The following is a 19491-nucleotide window of genomic DNA, read 5'->3' as shown; positions in this document are numbered from 1 at the left end:
TTGTGTGGCGGAAGAGGCTTGTTTGCAGCCTCCTTTGAGTAGTCGCGTTGTTTCTTATGATCTGTCTGTTTTCTTAAGAAGATGGTCCTTGATGAGTGGCAAAGTTAATGGATTTGTACCATCAAGTATAAACTTCGCCTAGTTAAGAACACTATCTCACGTGAAGCTTTACATTATCAACAAGTGCCTGAATATCATCTCAGGGATGCAATCCACGTACTGGCCGTCGGATCCGACAAAAGTCCCTGACTTATTAGATATTTATGTCACCTCAGATATTTTACCGATGAACACTAATGTTAGGAAGCCCCTTAACTTATCGTCTGATCCATCGAAATTGTGTAGATACTTTTAAATTAAAAACAGCTCATATCAGAATTTAAATACCACTTGGAATAGTGAAAAGTGAAGTGCTTTCCCTATACCTTCTTCACTAAGTAGAGAATATATTGCACAAAATCACGTTAAGTCTTCCGAAATGCAGCTGGAATTCAACCATACAAGTGAAATCTAACCGTTCGTCAAAGGGATAAGTTATACAGTGAATATTATTATTGTTAAAAAAAGTAACCCTGACTGATAATTCTTTACAGCGATGCTTCACAAGCATCAAGAATCACAATTTAAAAAAAAAGCAATGTAAGCGAATTTAATGTATCTCTACTGAATGTGCAATAATGAATTGTAGACACTGTCTCTTCACAGTACGGGATATTCCTGTCACTACTGCAATATATATTTAGTAAATCAGTATATTCCATGAGGTTAGAAGTAAAGGCTTACTTTATTTGGCTTTAGGCCAGATGTAGAAATATATTCCATTTTTTTTTTTTTTTTTTTTTATTTGAGTTGAAGAAAGTCATCAAAATTAGCTTATCTTTAGGTCACGACCTTCCTTGTGCATCATAAGGGGCAGGCAGAATGCTATTTATATTATCACAATAATAATCCAGGTGTGTCTTTCTTAGTCGTGCTTATTTATTTTTACGGGAATTTTTGTAAGTAGGAACCAAATATTATGGTTTATTACATACAAAAGTTTATTATATACATTCAATTTTTATTTACATTCAATCAAAAGGTATGATTAATAGAATCCTAGAAGAAAGAAGACAATAAAAAAGAGATAAACTGGTGTGGTACTACGGAAAACATAATTTAAGAAATTTTCCCTAAATATTCCAACATTTTTTATGACATTTCTTCATAATCGCTGCCAGCATACCATGAAGTGGGATCAGAGCACTCAAAATACACTCATTCTAATTAATTAATTTACGTAGCCATCAAGTACCACTGGGTGATAGCTTCTTTTTATTCATCAAAACTCGCGAATTTGCCGTAGAATATATAAGATTTACTGTAAGTATTTAGTGATTGGAGAAATTCTCCACCATTTTTCCGGTAAATAAAAAATTCCAACTCACTTTCCCAGGGCTAAATTTTTGTCCCATTTCTGAACTTCCCCATCAAGAAATGGAAGGAAAAGAAATAGACATTTTTAATAATTTCTTATCTACGTATCTGACAGGAATAAACTTTTTCTTAAGCTTTAATTTTTTTTGTTTTTACCGTAAGTTATTCCACAAAATCTATGTCCGGAAATTATACGTTACCGTATTGTTTTATTCTGGAGGTTTTCTTAACGGAGAAGGCAGAGCATCTAGTCATATGATGTTTAGCGTTAGTTTCGATATTTCAAAGGACTTTAAACTCCAGAACCGATAAACTAAATTGTTAGAAAATTATTAATTTCAATCATCTATGCTTTATTACTTACACAAATTATTTTAATAAAAGAAAATTAATGTGTTTTTATTATTTATGATAATGTAAGGGATTAAATGCTGCAGTTTTTGAATTTAAAATCAATTCGCAAAAAAATGTTTGGCATAAAATAACTTTGGATAAAATAAATATATACATGTTTTAAAAAAAATTATGGAGAGTTTTATTCTGTATAAAATAGTATGAAAAAATAGACAAAAATACAAACGTAAAAATGTCGAATTTTATTCAAAACAAAAGATCTCAAATTGTGGCAGATTTTAACTAGGTATTAAACGAGAAAATACTTTCGTTATTACAAAAACGGAAGAATTAAATAATTTTAGAAAAGTGACAAATATAAAAGCAAATAAAATAAACTGCTAAAAATGATTAAATTCTAGCAATTTAACAATCTATTTAAGTTCTTTAATAGAAATTAAAGAAATTGGTTTTTAGCGAAAAAATTTGTTTTTGCTTTTCTTAAGCTGATTTTTTACTCTATAACAGCGTATTGTTACATCAAAAAGTATTTTTTTCTGAGATAAAAGGAAACTAAAGAGTAATACAAGAAAATAGAGCTATGTACGGTATGGTAATTAATGCAATTAAAATAAAAATTTAATAAAATAAGAAAAATAATTATTCTGAATAATTTGACATATATAAAAAATCACAGAGAGATTATTTAAAGTGCTCATTAAAAAAGAATCTGATTATGTAATTAACACTGATGATCTCATAACATATTTTCATTTATTTGGCGTAGAAGTTTTGCTTAACTATGTTGTAACAAAAGATGTTAGAATCTGTATCACGGAAGTTTAAGGAATCTAAACTATTCAAACGACCAATAGTAAAAATTCTGCAATATCAAGAATATGTATTATTTCACAATAAATATATCATTCAAATTAAAAATAATAATAATAATAATAATAAAAATCATTTAATTTGTTTATTTTCGCTTTATTCTAGTACAGTCCATACCTCATTATTTCGTTTAATCACCTCATCGTTCATAGGTCCAATAAGTGATCTTCCGCATGATTGTGGTCTGTCACATCGAAGGTATTTCGAAGCAACACGTACTAGATCATCTGATGTTACAGCCATTAACGCTAATCTGTGCTTTTCCAACATTTCCTTATTTAGTCCGTGAAGGAAATTTTGAAGGCCTTTTTCACCAGAAGCTACAGGAACATCAATCGATCGAAACGTTGCCAGTTTAGCTTCTTCAACATCATCTTCTGTTATTTTCTTTTTTAATAACCAATCAAGACAATCGTCAAATATAATAAACGATCTATGCGGTTTAGGATCCCTATATGAATAGAAAGATAATACACCTCCTAAAGATATCGTTAACCCCGCTCCGTATGCTCCTCCTTTTTCACGTACCTCAAGAAGACAATATTTTTTACTTACTAATTTACTTAACACTTCTAAGGCTGCATGATCTTCATGAATATAAGGAACAGTCATTATGGATTTTGCTGTGTAACTTACTTGCAGTGGGATGATGTGGTGGATTCCTCGTCTTTCAATAGAATTAGTCTTTTTATTCTCTTCACTTTGATAGTGTACATCCGTAGTGGAGTTTTTATTTATTCCTCTTAATGAGTGGCAGAAACTGCTTAAATATTCTTTAGTTCTGTTTTTATTCTCATCCGAGAAGTTTAAAGCGAGTTTCATTTCATCTTTATTTAAAATCAAAAAAGCAACATTTTTCACTAATTCCATAGATTTTTCAATTTGTGAAGGTTGTGCTATTCTCTGCATTTTCTTCACAAAGGTAAGTCCTCCACAGACTTCTTTTCTGGTCGAAGCCGAACTGACTACACAACCAGAAGAAGAGATTGCATAGATATGTCCATTTTCAGTTACGGAATTTAAATAATTTGTTGCTAATACAGTCGCTAAAGTTTGAAATCTTTCTTTGTTGTTGAAGACAGAACCGTTCACATTATTGAAGATTTCTAACCATAAGTGAAACATCTTATCGACATCCCGACTTAAACAAAGTGAAGATATTGAAACTCCTTCATTATACCGGTTAATCTCCTTTAATGATTCTGAATTATAATATGATATATGTAATCCTGTTGTCGCAAGATATACCTCTTGATCAAACTTCCTGTAGTCAAGTTTAAGCGTCCCCATTTTATTAGCAACATAGCAAAACAGCGGTAAAATATTTTTAAATTCTGAAGACAATTTATGAACACCTAATATACCGTAAAAGTATGTCACATCGTTAGTTGGTTGAACACAAACTTGAACAGGGATATTAGAGAAATTAAGTTTTTGTAATTCAATGTCTTCGACATCCTTTCTTAAATCTGAAACTTTAATTGTCGGTAACGAAGAACTATCGTCTACTTTTTCTTGCTCTTTTCTTAGCAGAAGTCCTTCAACATAAACCATTTTAATTTCTTCTTCGGACATTTTACCAAGTTTTGAACGTAACAGATCTTTTTCCAATGAAATAAGATGACTGTCGTAATTTTCAACTGGAGACATCGACAATGTTAAACGATGCGGGTTATCTCTTATGTACTTTACAATGAGATCCTGAAGGTACATGGGGTTGTTTTTTCTATTTTTCTTAAACGTACTGATTAGCTTATTAGCACTCAAAAGTTCAACAACATCAGCGTCATGCATCCACGGTGTAGTAATACTGAAAAGCACACTTAACCCAAAATCTGAAGTATGTTGTTTAATTCCTAACTCAATATTATGAAGTATTGCCTCCACATTTTTCTCATCGAATTTATTTTCAATAATATTATTTATTGTCTTATTGTAAGTATCTATAAACCAATCAAAATTTTTAGAATCTATACCTTGAAGCCCAACTGAAAAAAATGATGTTCTCGCTATATTGGTAAGACCAGTTGCGGGAGTAAATCCTGACGAAAGATTTGGTTCCACTAGTGATTTATAAAAAACAGAATTTGTTCCGCTAACAAGAAGATCAGACAAAATATGTATAAAAAAATTTTCATTAACATCTTGATTCTCACAACAGAGGTGACCGATGGCAATTGTGGATTGCTTATCACGATCTTTTATAGAATCAAATCTGCAATCGATATGCTTTCTTCTATGTGTCGACCATCTAGGTTCTGGCGGTACTTGTGTATCTTTCCAATATCTCCTATCAGTTTTGCCGTAACTTGCGAGGTAGTTATCGTTAATAAATTTGAGCGTGTCTTGTAACGAAAAATGTCCATAGGAGTAAAATTTTGCGTTATTAGGATGGTAATGATTTCGATGAAATTCTTTTAAAGCTTCAAAAGTAAGATTGGGTATTTGAAGTGGATCCCCACCACTTTCAACAGAATAAGTATGGCTCGGTAATAGATTGTTTAAAAGCTTAATATCAAAAATATTTTGGTTATCAGAAAATACCCCTTTCATCTCATTCAACACAACACCTTTAAAAATAATAGGTGTGGTAGGATCAGTAACAACGGTGTGTTCTAATCTCCAGCCTTCTTGGCAGAAATCAGTTTTACGCAAAAGAGGTCTTAAAGCTGCATCTAAGTAAACGGACATTAGATTCATATAATCACGATGATTTTGGGTAGAAAATGGAAAAATAGTGTAATCAGTTCCTGTCATAGCATTCATGAATGTTGCCATTGAACGACTCGTCATTTTGAAATATGGCTCACGACATGGATATTTCTCGCTTCCACAAGTACATAAATGTTCTAATATATGAGCCACTCCGGTAGATTCAAGTGGTGTAGTCCTGAAACCGATTGAAAAAACATTGTTTGTGTCATTTGTTGATAAATGAAGGTAGTCTGCACCCGTGTCAATATGCTGTAGTTGTATGACAGTAAGATAGAATTCCGGTATGGTGCTTTTTCTTGTAACAATAAATCCCTCAATTTGTAACCCTACTTTAAACAAAGATTCTTCTTTTAGTGACCTTTCAACTGTAGGATGTGTTATTGTACGAGATGAGTATCTATAATTCATTAAATAATTATACTTCTCAACTACATTCTTTTTTATTACATTTTTAAAATATATCTTACATAAAAACATGATAACTTCAAAAAGAGATGAATTATTTAAATGTTATATTCCATGAAACAAGAAAAGACCACATTTGAAAAAAATAAAAATCTTGGACCTGAAATTATAAGAAAACAAATTATTTTAATGATACATAAAAAACAATAAAGCTCACTCAGTCATCTTAAAAGAACGTCAGAATAAATTTTAACGTAGATTATAGGAAATATTTATTACAACCTGACGGAAATCTAGGTTACGTCTTAATTTAACATATTGTATATGTAACCCACTTAGAATTGATTAAAACTAATTTTTCAGCATTCAGAATTAATTTAAAAATAAACACAAATATTAGAAGAATCCATAAAATATTTTATCAAGTTTGAAGAAAAACATTTTTTAATTTTTTAACAGGATTCCGCGATTCCTATGAGCAACATAATTTATTTGCATTATAAACCCAGTGTCAGTTTTAGTGGGGAGGAAATAAATTAAATTAAAATTTGAAACAAATACTATTAATTTATCTTCTACAATATGCTAAAGCACTACTCTTCTCTTGAAAAGAGAGACTGAATTTCTTTTAATGATTTACTATTAAAAGTGACAGACAATTAAGATAATTGATTAAAACAAGTAATGTTATAAATTTGCAAAAAGGACTTCACAACTTGAAAAGCAAATCAAACCGTAGCATCTTAACCGAAAATAAGTAATACTCCTTTAATGGATATTATTCAATATCAAAAAGGAGATTATTAATGATTCATTTAATGGCAAGGTTAGTTAAAAACATAAAGATAAGGTAAGTGATAAACAAGATAAACTATAATTTGCACCTGTTGCTAAAATTTCATTCCCGTTCTTCTTATTCTTATTTTCTCTTCCACTTTTTATTTTTCTTCACCGTTTGCTTTCGCTTCTTCTTCCTCCTAAAATTATTTTTTAATTTTATTTCTTTAAAGAACATTTCAGTTTATTTTGCACAATTGATAATATCTTTATTTCTTCATATTTTATTGTTCCTTGACACCATCCACGAAAGCTGGTCTTGATCTTCTACTTTAACACTTTCCTTCTACCATTCCCTCCAACAAGGGTGTGAAATAAAACGAATGCTGTTATATAGCACGTGTTGAAACTCTTCTTTCTCATTATCTTTTAATTAATCTATTCTCGTCAGTATCTATCTTCGTTTGTCCAATCTTTAATAATTTTTTTATCAGCAGCATTTCAAATATCTTTAAATTCTTTTTTCGAATTTTAAAGTGATCATTGTCTCTAATGTGGAGATACAAGTACTTCATATGTAACAAAATGCTTCCTCGTTTCCACTCTTTAGAAACTATTTATTTATAAAACACTTTTTTTAAGCGCTTCATCATTGCATTGTTTTTGATGTTATTATAGCATAGGGATAAATATCAGCAGAATTATTTATCAGAAACTCACGCAATATGTCAGTCCAAATATTGTTAGCGTAATATGAAAATAAATTAGTCGTTGTAAATGCTGAAATTCCTTCATTAACCGTATAAGCTTTCTTAAAGGTACATTTAAACAATTATTATTTTACAACTGTGGTTATCCGTATATTTTTTCAGGAAAAGGAAAAGTTATAAAAAAATAATATTAACGGAATCTGGTATGAGAAATCCGAAAACAGATCTTTGTGAAGCTTATTTAACTTTGATTCGTTTTTTAAATTGTTCTACCTTCTACTAAATGGTCGCAAATAAATGTGAAAATTTATCTGGGACTGCAAACCCTCCCTCATTGTAGATGAATTTGATCTTTCTGCCTTATTTTATTTCAAATTATGATAGAAAAACATTCCTCAGAATTATCGCACTCCAAAGCTTCAAAATTTTAACATATTATGCCTCTGAATTATAATTCTATTCGGATTGAAGATACTGTACGTAATTTTACCACTTGGTTTAATAACTCCTTTGACGCCGTGAGTATTAGAGTTCCAATGTTTTTTCACTGAGTTGCTTCTTTGATGGAAGTCATGTTTCAATGATAAAACGAAGCTAGATAAACAGGGAGCGCAATTTTGTTAATGGTTTCGTTAATTTCACGACAGGTTAAACCAATAAGCTTTTTTTTATTCTGATGCTTTCTTTTGTACAACAAAAATACATCTCGGGATTACTGTGTACCTGGTGAGGATATGCACCAAATACGTGAAGGTTCATGTACGGTTGGGTGTTTAAAAATAATATTGATCTCAATTGTTTTACTAGTATACAGCCTCATAACGTGATTTTGTATCAGTTACATCCTAGTACTTTTGCAAAACGGATTTTTTTAATTTCAAAGATTGTTAATTTCGAATGTTTTACTCATCCTTCCTATTTTCTATGTTTGTTAGAAAAGGCTCAAGTAATTTTTGCGAATGGATTCCTACATTTTGTTACATAAAAATTAAAATTTATCTCATACCAACGTTGTTAATAAGACAAGAACCGAGTAATTTTGTCTTCTATTTTACCCAGACACTAATTTATTCTTTGCTGTAATTATTACGCTAGATTATGGTGTGTTATACAATTTATTAAGCGTAACAGATGTTTGGGCAAAGTCCTAGAAGAAGTCATAGCCGGATGCAGATAATGGTTTTGAGAGTAGCTGAACATATCCGAAAGAAAAGTCGTTACGAAAGCTCCTTCTAATTACCAAAAATGTTCCCGGGTACTGTGCCCGCCAAAGAAACTATACTGAATAAACATTCCCATAAATTTTAATAGTGAGGAACAAAAGAAAACCTTACTGTTTTGTGCTTCGGATCTTTTTATAGGTTAGAATTTTTATCAGTTAGTTTTTATGAAATGGGACTTTATATGATGTAGTTGATATTCTAAAAGATCTCATTACGCTGTTAAAATGTTTATTTAAAATATTTCAGAAAAAGGCCAAGAAAACTCTTCTTTTTGATAATTTCATAGTAGTATAAAACACATAAAAATGATTTAAAACGTTTCCAAAAATTAATAATTAGTATTCTTGTTGATATTCAGCAGGATTGTTTTTAAAAATTATTTAATTACTATTATACTCGTATACTATATAATAAGTATCCATTTGTATGATATACATAGGGCGTTTTATTCTAATCACCCCCAGGCGATTTTCTCGTTAACTACGCACAATAAAAAAAAAAAATATATATAAAAAAAGTTACTCAAATTGAAAGAATATACCTCATTGTGACCTAGGTTTGATCTCGAAAATGATCTTGACCTTATTTCAAGATTAACGTAATTTTTTTAATGATATGACCTATTTTTTAACCAACCCATGAAAACAGCAGAAAATTTTACATTGGAATTTGTGGTCACATGTATGACATAGAAACATTTTTGAAGGTCATACGGCTAACCATCACAAAAAGTGTTATAAGTCAGCGTCTTGCATCAGCAAATTTTGTTAATCGGTTACCGAATGTGATTAACTACTAAACTATGAACTTCAAGAAGCTGGAAAAAATTAAACATAATGATATGTGTATTAAACATAATGATAATGTATTTCAATCAAAATTTTTCTATGGCGCCCTACCCTAAATTTGTACAACTACTCGTAAGTAAGAGATAAAAATAAATAAAACTCTTGTATCTTCGTGATTTTCTTTACTTAATAACGTAAAAAAAGTCATGAAGAAAACATTAAATTAATAATTATAAATGTCTTGGTTCAGTTAATTATGAAGCTTTTACAATATTTTGCGGCGCCTCTGTTAAGAGACCGCGGCTCCCCAAGGCGCCGCGGCGCCCATTTTTGGAATCATTGAGTTATTCTATTACATATTTTTTTTAGTTTAGAAACTATTTTAACAAGAAAGAAATATTCACTAGCAAAATTTTAAATGTGAACAGGAATTAAAAATCGTTTTTAAGAATTTGTTCAACGCGGATACATACATTTTTCCTGTTTTCCACTGAAAGATGTGAGAACAGTTTTATTAGAACAGCTGATTATAGCAAATCAATAATATATCGAACAAATTACTTTTCTCTCCAAAATAGTAAACAGTTGTTTTCATTCGAACAGGTAAAAATAAAAGAAAAAAGAACTGGAAATTATTGTTTCCTTTTTATTAAAAAAAAAAAAAATAAAAAAAAATAAAGTGGCATTAAAATATATTTAATAAAAAAGCCACAAAAATATATCGACTAGAAATAGTTACTGATAATTAATTAATTTACAAAGAACAAACATAATTGCATTTATTTTAAACACAATAAAAAATACACTGGCAGAAATGTATTTTTTATTCTGTTTAAATACTGTACATATTTTTAAAACTGTACTTACGGAATAGAATTCCAACGACCACTAAGAAGAAAATTATTTATTAGAAGCAATATGTTCATTCAAAAATTTTCGAATAATTTAACAGTTGAAAATTAAGTTTGTTTTAACTACAGTTGTCACAGTTCTATATACCACACAAGATAAACTAATTTAAAAAAAATAATATCCTAAAACAAATCCGCTAACTGATAATACAAGTGAACTAGAATCAGTTATTTTTAAAACTAAATGAAATCAAGTCTTCCTTGCAGAAAAAACATATGGTTTAAAGAAAAACAATGCGGAGGAGATAATAAAAAAAAGAATTTAACAAAAGAATTATCAAAATAATATATAAGCGATGTTTACAGTGAATCCATAAACATTTATAATTCTGCTCTAATAATAAATAAGAGAGTTTTTTTTTAAACTGAATTCCGTACCTATTATTTAATACTAACATCAATTTGATGAATAGCTAAACAAATTATTAATTACTAGGAGTTCCGGCAATGCTTCGCTACTGCTAGATTTGAGTATATATATATATATATATATATATATATATATAGATTAAATGAACACAATTGAAAGTTTGATAAAACATTAACAAAATGATCATTTCAAATTTCACAAAATTTAACTTTTACTGATTTAGTTTTTACCCTTTCTCTTTTCCTTTCCCCAGTTTTCCTTTTTCTCATTTTCATTTTTATCACATTCCCTTTCCATTTCCTCCATTCATTCCTCTTTCCCTTATTCCTTCATCTTTCCTCATTTCCCCCTTTTCTTTTTTCTCTTTCTCCTTTCAATTTCATCTTCCCCGTTTCCCCTTTTTTCTTTTTCCATTTTCCCCTTTTACCATTTTCGATATATCTCTTTTCCAACTTTTTTCTCTTTACCTTTTCCGATTTTTCCTTTCTCCCTTCTTCCCCGCGCGTAAATCGGTCTTGTAGATTTTTACTCTATAGCGGACACACATATCGGAAACATTGAAATGGTATCGTAAAATGTTTAGTACAGCGTTTCTTGCTTTTACGTCCAGAATATAGCGCTGCTTTTTAAAAAAAGGATGTTTTTACCTGTCACTGGTGTAACATCTTAAGTATATAAATAGTGGGTATATAAAAACATGTGCGTTTCTAATACAAAGTTGTGTCAAAATTTAAAGCAACGGTGAAGAACTTTCAGAGATTTAAGATTTTGAACAAACGAACATTTACATTTTTATTTATATAGATTATAATAACTGTTATTTTATGTTTTTAATAGATAAATAATAAAGAAATTCAAAACTTCACTGTAGGGAGAATTTCATAAAATATATATAAAATGGGTACGTGGCAAGTTGAGCATTATATTTAAGCTTTAATAGATTAGTTATAAACTTAAAAGTGTTACTTACTTCAAAAAACATTTATCAAACTACGTGTGATCATTTTTCTTTATAAAGGGTTTTAATTTATGGTGTCCAAGACATCTATGATCTCGATGCATGCAGGTTTTGATGATAATTTTATATTCATTTATTATATATATAATATTATTAATTGATATATAAATATCTTTTCTTAATAGATACTTTAATATAACGGGCAGTTAAACTAAAGAAAAATATATCCACTGAATTGGCACACTTCACTTTTACATAATTTTTCACTATAATGAAACCGAGTTAAAAGTTTAAATCTGTTTATTTTTGTATAGTAATACACCAAAAAAAAATAAAAAGTTGTTTTCTAAATAGGCTTTTACCTTTATCTTTTTACCTTTTGCCTCTTTTAACTATGTTGTATTATTTTTAACTGAGGTTTAACTATTTTTAATTTACTTGTTTTTGCTTGTTATACTTGCAATCGTATAACAGTGAACGTTTTATCACAAGTCACTTTCAACTTTAACCGAGCTGAAAGTGTGAACAGATTCAAATAATCTTCTACACCAACAGAAAATCTGGAACTTATTTTTGCTACTAGATAAAGTGGTTTACAATGATGTCTAAGCAGATTTGATTCCATTTAAGGTCAGTCACAGACAGTATTTTACCAAGCCAGTATTTTTAATGCTGAACTATATGCCGTCCTCAAGATACTTAATCATATAGAAGATAACTTACATCTTATTCTGGTGCGTTGTGTTTCAGCAACTATTTTTCAGGTGCCGGCCTCCGTGGCGCGAGTGGTAGCGCCTCGGTCTTTCATCCGGAGGTTCGAATCCCGGTCAGTCATGGCATTTTTCACACACGCTCCAAATCATTCATCTCATCCTCTGAAGCAATACCTAACGGGGGCCCGGAGGTTAATAAAGAAAAAAAGGTATTGTTCAGAGACTTGTCACAATTTAGTTTCACCTCCAATGATTGAGAACTGTCTCGGACCAGATTCTTTTCTTAACAATCAGGCCATATGCCTCAGTTTCTTCTATTTTCTTTCCATGGAAGAATTCGAAGCGATGAAAAATCCGAAGAAAGCTTACAATTAGCCAGCTTCCATTAAACACTATATCCATATTTATTGTTAATGATTACTGAAATATCAGTTGACTGCAGATATATAGAATGAGCAGTCGACAGATATCGATAAAAAAACTGTGTCATGAAACGAAATAATTTTTTCACTAGAAATCGCCAGCGTGAGATTTTCACCGTAACTTCTTCTCTTATTTATGCGTGTGGAGCCAGATAGTCAGTAAGTTAGAGCACTGATAACTCAACTCATCTGGTCGCTAGTTTTTCTATTGTATAACAGCTGTGTAATGATATTTCATATAAAACATGATATTGTCATTTCTTTACGTGATAATGTGGCTAATACAGAAAAAAAATCGTAAATGTTAAATCTTTAATTTGTTTACGTTATTGCGGGAAGCTGTTTAATTTTTACTTTCTTAATTACTTACGATTCATATATTTTACATATTTGGAATCTATTTTTCTGAGGGATGAATTTTTATTTTGTTTTGCTTTCAAGAGTTCAGCGCAGTTGGAATCCCTTTATAAGTGCTAACTTAATTACTGGTAGAGAGGTACGCACATTACTCTATGGAAATGTATTTTTTATAAGTTTGCTTGTTTATTAGTAGTACAAAATATTTAATAATTGTATTATGTCTTGGTGATGTATTTTTTAAATGTCTTTTTTTTATGACTTTGAATTTTCGAAAAAATTCCACATAAATTTTTTTTTATAGTTTAATCACTGTAGCGTACATAAATGCTATAATAAAATTTTTCACAATTTTGCTTAATATTGATCGATATACATAACATACCATCTTGTTATTTTACATCCTCTCAAAAAAAGAAATTGATATTTCTTCTAGTGGTACAAACAACGCAAAATATTGATATATATCCTCAAGGATTTATTTCCTTCTGTTGAGAACCATAATAATATAACAACTTTTGTATTGCTTGATATTGTAATGAAATATCTGATAAAAATAAAATAAGTTAAATCAACTCATTAAAAAATGTATAATGTTTAGTATAATTACATACACACACGTTATTGAAATAACCTTGTGTATATATATCCACACATACACATTTTATTATATAAAATATAATGTTTTTTATCATGTGTGATAATATAAATTTATTATCATTTATTTTTAATTTGCATGGTATCTATATTTTAAAATACAAATTTATTGTTTCTATGTGATAATCGTAATTAGATTTCTGTTTGCTATTTTAAAATAGTTGTAGATGTTTTTTTCTGTTAATCATTCCTGAATAAAAGTTTTACAGTTTTGCCATAAATTGTTATAAATATTATTATTTTTACTAAGTTGTAGTGAAAAATTTTATTTCTGTTGCTTCTTTTATAGGAAATTAATGATTAGTTAATTTTTGTTTTAAATATTTGTACTTTTCACTATTATATTTTAACGGGATATGAAAATTATCATATTTTTTTAAAGTAGTAAATTTATTTATTTTTTTATACATAAAATAATATTTTTTAAATGAATTAATCAAATTTCTTTAATTTTGTAAACGTTTCCATTTTTTATGTATTTTATTACATTATATTCTTTATTTAACTATTATTATCTTGTATAGAGTTTGTTAGCAAAATAATTTTACTTTACTATTCCGTATATTTTATTAATTATATTAATGTACTGATTTATTATATTTATTTTTAACGGTAATGCCTTTCCATATATACTCAGCCTTATTTCCATAATTTTTATGCTGATATCCAATTATGAAAAAGGTATTTACCTCTATGCAACCGTATGTTCTACTTTTTTATGAAAACTACTAGCTGCTGAGGCGTGCTTACGGTACGTCCTACGCAGGTAGGCCCTCTTGGCGGGTTGCTCTGGCGGGCGGCGTCTCGGATTAGTATTATGTTTAAAATTGATTACCTCTTGTGCAAAAATGTTTGTTTTTTTAATGGTATAAATTTATCAAGGAAAAGCGAAAACAAGGGTTCTTCATCGTTCAATTAAGTACCCAAACCTCATTAGGAAATATGTTTTAGGGTAGCTTACCATCTTTGCACTTTGTTAAACCAAAATAACTTCAAAACAAAATATCTGCTTGCACTTTTAAACTCTTTTCTTCAATAAACAAAAATCACACTGAGAAAAATTATTGTAATATGAAACTAACCTTCCTTGACAAAGTATCAAAAGACAAGTTGAAGTTGGGATCAAAATCAGTCAGGATATATCCCTATAAATCCTGAATATCTTTGAATCGTACCCCTGTACGATTCAAAGTTCTTCTAATTTTTGTTATTGTTTACCATTAGATTTGACCCACGTGTATTCCTACGTTTTGATTATAGTTCATTATTTAAAAAAGAAAAACACACACCCAGGCAGCCAACACACACCCAGACACACATAAAAATGCTCTTTAGTAGGATAGAATTTAGTTTTTTAATAACTATATCATTTTCTAAATTAATTTGTTAATTGTACCAAATTTCCACAACACCTAATCCATTACTTTCATTGGGTATTTGTAATACTATCTTTTTGTCTTAATACAGATTTTACCTTTATACATTTTTACTTTTCTTTTTTTTTGTTTAGCCTCCGGAATCACCGAAAGGTATTACTTCAGAGGATGAATAAGGACGACATGTATGAATGTAAATGAAGTGTAGTCTTGTACAGTCTCAGGTCGATCGTTCCTGAGATGTATATGTTAATTGAAACCCAACCAACAAAGAACACTGGTATTCATGATCTACTATTCAAATCCTTATAAAAGTAGACTAAGATTTGACCATAGAACTCTCAACTTCGAAATCAGCTGATTTGCGATGACGTGTTCACCACTAGACCAACCCGATTGTTTGTATCTTTAATATATCGAAAATATATCTGTAATATATCTTTCCTCTTTATATCTAGTCTCTTTATACTTTGGATATTTTGATGTTACCCTAGGCTAGGGTAATGTCAAATTATAACTGACATTATCCTAGCTCAAAAGTGGGCGCATTACCAAGCCCTCATCATGTAAATAGTAATTATTATGAAATACAAAATAATCTTGATTTTAGCAGCTTGAATAATGTATTGTTTTTGCCGAGTGTTCTTTGTATTAAGTTCATAGTAATGGAATTTCTGTATAAATATTTGCGTATAGTAATAAACAAAAATGTTATTATAACTCAATTTAATTTTTTTTTTTGCAGTTAGGTCAGCTGTTACAAATGTTACATCATCACGGAAATATAATTTCTTCTGGTTCCTTTTTTTATTGCAATATTCTTTCATTCTTCCGCGTCTTTGGTTTTTTCTTTTCAGATCATTTTACTTTGGTGTAATTCTTTTCTTACCGTATCAAACTCAACTTCATGTATTAATTGTCTGAATATCTTTTTCTTTCATTTCCTGTTCTTGGATCCTTAGGTTCTATAATTCTTTTTTTATTTGTTTTAGGTATTGACGGTTGCACTTTTGTTCTCAGAGTTTTATGAATATTTGTATCCACTGTGTACACATGGCCTTGGAATTCTTCTTCTTTTCGCATTTTCGTTTTCCTTTATTTATTCAAAGAGTTCTTGGTTAGATTTCAGTTTGTATCCTTTTGTTGTCTTATTAGGGGTCTAGGATTGTTTTCATTGTCTTTCTATTTTCTTTAACGGTTCTACGTCGCTAAGGTGTTTCATTTCCATATAGGTCTTACTATTTTGGCTTAATGTAACCTTATATACTTGAGACGAGAACTATTTAAAATTTCCATTTGCTTTGCTAATCTTTTTTTTTGAGTAGTTTTTGATTCTGAGCTTTTTGAAAATCTTTCAAAAAATATCTATGGGCCCGCTCTCTCAGCTACCTATTTTAAATCCACAACCTGTTAAATCGCTTCTTCCTTTGTTCTGGTAGCAAAGCGAAATCATCCGCAAAAGCCAGACATCTGACTTAGATTCAGTTCCATTTTGTTCCTACTTTTATTCATTTTTCGTTCTTTTCCCAAAAGGTCTTTAGTATTTAGTCAAGGATGAGGTTGAAAAGCAGGGGAGGTTGTCTCTCTCTTTGTCTTAATCCTATTTTAGTTTCGAAGGGAACCCTTAGACGACTGAATTTAAGTATTAATATATTTTTGTGAGGATTAGAGCTCAGTGAGATTGGTTATTTTGTTATCTACCTCGCATTCTTTCATTTTTTGTAGCAGTGTTTCTCTCTCTACGTAGTTGTATCATTTTTTTTGAATTCCTTTTTATAATTCAATGGTATTTTTAGTATTGTATATATTTTGAAATTTTCTTTTACAAATTTTATAGCAAGTTCGAATAGGTAAGTTAACTTTAGGAAATTTAAAGTTACAGAGATTTTACGAGTTGATAAGTTGCTTTTTTTATTCCTCTTTATTTTTTATTTACTATTTATAGTTACCTAAATTTTAATAAGTTCAGCATGAAATTTATTAGTCGTCAGTTTTTAATTTTTTATGTCTCATTATTTAAAACTTAATCAATTTTATATACGTATAACTTTATTTATAATTGTTAGGTTATTTATTTTATCTATTGTTACTGTTGTTGCATTATTACCATTGATTTATTCCTTTAAATTATTATATTTTTTGTTGTAATTACTTTAATAAATTTTTCCCTAAGATCTATGGAATTTGTTTTTTTATTGCTGAAAATATATATTTTTTTATTACCAAAGAAATGTTTTGTTTTATCAAATTTGTTTGTTAAGTGTAAGATTTTATAAACTGTGAATTATTCTTATGATGTTTTTTGTGAAATCTTTTTATAATTTTTTATTTAATTATGTCTTATCCCAATTTGAAAACCTTAAAATTATTATTATAACGATTAAATTAATTATAGATTTTATAAATATATAAAGATACATATAATTCATTTTTATAACACTATGTTAATGGTTTCATCTATTTTTCTGAAGTAAATACTGTTAAATAACAATTGATAATTTTTAAATTAAATTTCAAATTATAATCTATTGTTTTATATTTTGATTGAAAATTGGTGTATTTCTCGTTTCATTATATCCACTATAATCGTTAAGTTACCTTCATTTTTATCCATTTTTTTTTTTGTTACATTGTAGACTGAACTAGTTATGATGAAGTGTCATAAATTTTTAATATACCTTAACATTTATTTTTGCGCGTTGATAAATTGTAATATTATTTTCATTTTTATGATGGAGAAACATGTTATTTAAAATAATTATACTGTTATATTACAGTGATAACGAGACGAAGGTTTCAATGCCAAATAGATTGTAACTTGATAGCATCATAAAGAAAACTAAAGAAATCAAAATGACAGTTGTTGGTCTACTTGGCTATTAGTGCTTTATTGCTTCTACTACAATTACTACTACCACTTACTAATATTTCTGCTAGCCCACTCATATTAATATAATAATACTTAAGATAATAATTGACTGGAATCTATTTTCATTCTATAACGGTCAAGGACAATAAATGCAATATCAAATTGCTCATGAATATCCAACGGCAAGGAGATACGAATATCTCAGGATCAGTCGGTTGTGGCCTAATCTAATAGGGTTTTAATCACAGATTCACAGAATAATTAACAACTATATGAATTTTTAAAAATATTTTAATAAGAGTAAAAAATAGACTATAATATAACCTTATTTATATAACATCCGTATAATTATATAAAACGCTTTAAAGTATCAAGTAGCAATTCAACGCTTCTGGCTAAATAAATAGAAACAGACAAAATATCGATACACGTTTTAACCTCATAACTTTTATTTGTTGCTTTTTGTTACATACACGCACTCAGTTGCTCTCTCACTCTGTCACACACATATGCACACACACACACACACACACACACACACACACACATACATACAAACATACATACATACATACATACATACATACATACATACATACATACATATATATATATATATATATATATATATATATATATATATATATATATATATATACATGTATATCCATCATGTATGGTGGATATTACATCACGATTATGTTGTTTAGTCGATATTAGTAAACTATACTTGAATTATCCATTTTTCAGTTAATAATTTACTATTATAAGTTCACATCTTGATTGTTTAATGCCTTAAGCTTATAATATTTTACAAACTGACATTAATTTAGAAATTAGGGGTTAGTATATTAAACTAAAGTAGTATCAAAATTTTTGTAACCGTGGCCTATATTTTCATTATTTACTCATGCACAAAAATGATGAATATCGGATTTATTTATATGATTACTGTTTTTTTTTTTTTTTTATTATTACACTGATTTAAAAAAAAAAAATATTGTAGATTTTTTTAATGTATTTTAATTTGAAATTATTTAGTTTTAATTCAGCATTTTCTATCATTAATAATTACAGATTATCATACTACTTTTTTGCTTTATTGATCATTTATAATTTTTTAATAAGAAATAACTGGTTAGAGTTCAGACAAAATAGCTTTTGCCGTAACTTGGTAAGTCTTACATATTCTTATACAAAGTTTTTAAAATGCTGACTGATGGCTTAAGGATATCTCTACATCTAAGTTCCCTTTATAATTTTAAGTTAATATGGCCCTGTTTAAATTACCAATAAACTATAACTTAGTTTAGTAAAAAGAACATTTTTATTTCGTAAGATCAAATTAATTGTAATTAAACCAGAACTTAATTTTTTTTTCACGATTTCATTATGAAATTTCAAAACCTTTCTAATAATCAAATACATTGAAAATAGAGTCCTGTAACATTAGTACCTGCATAAGTAATTGTAAAATAAATTATACGTTATTAATTTAATTCTTTGTTATTTTGTAAAAATAATTTTAAATATATCAAATTATTCCGGGTTCAAAATAAAAAGTAATTCGGTGTAGCCATGAACTCTACTTTCATCTCGT

General features: G+C 28.8%; 1 pseudogene; it reads right to left on the bottom strand.

Annotated features, from left to right (window-relative positions):
* Positions 1-2736: 2736 nt before the first annotated feature.
* On the bottom strand, positions 2737-5763 carry LOC142317578 (presequence protease, mitochondrial pseudogene; annotated as a pseudogene).
* Between the last annotated feature and the right edge of the window lie 13728 nt (positions 5764-19491).

This window comes from Lycorma delicatula, chromosome 1, assembly GCF_047948215.1.
Source record: "Lycorma delicatula isolate Av1 chromosome 1, ASM4794821v1, whole genome shotgun sequence".
NCBI lineage: Eukaryota > Metazoa > Arthropoda > Insecta > Hemiptera > Fulgoridae > Lycorma > Lycorma delicatula.
Note: the sequence above shows the minus strand (reverse complement) of the source record. Positions and strands in the feature narration are given on the sequence as shown.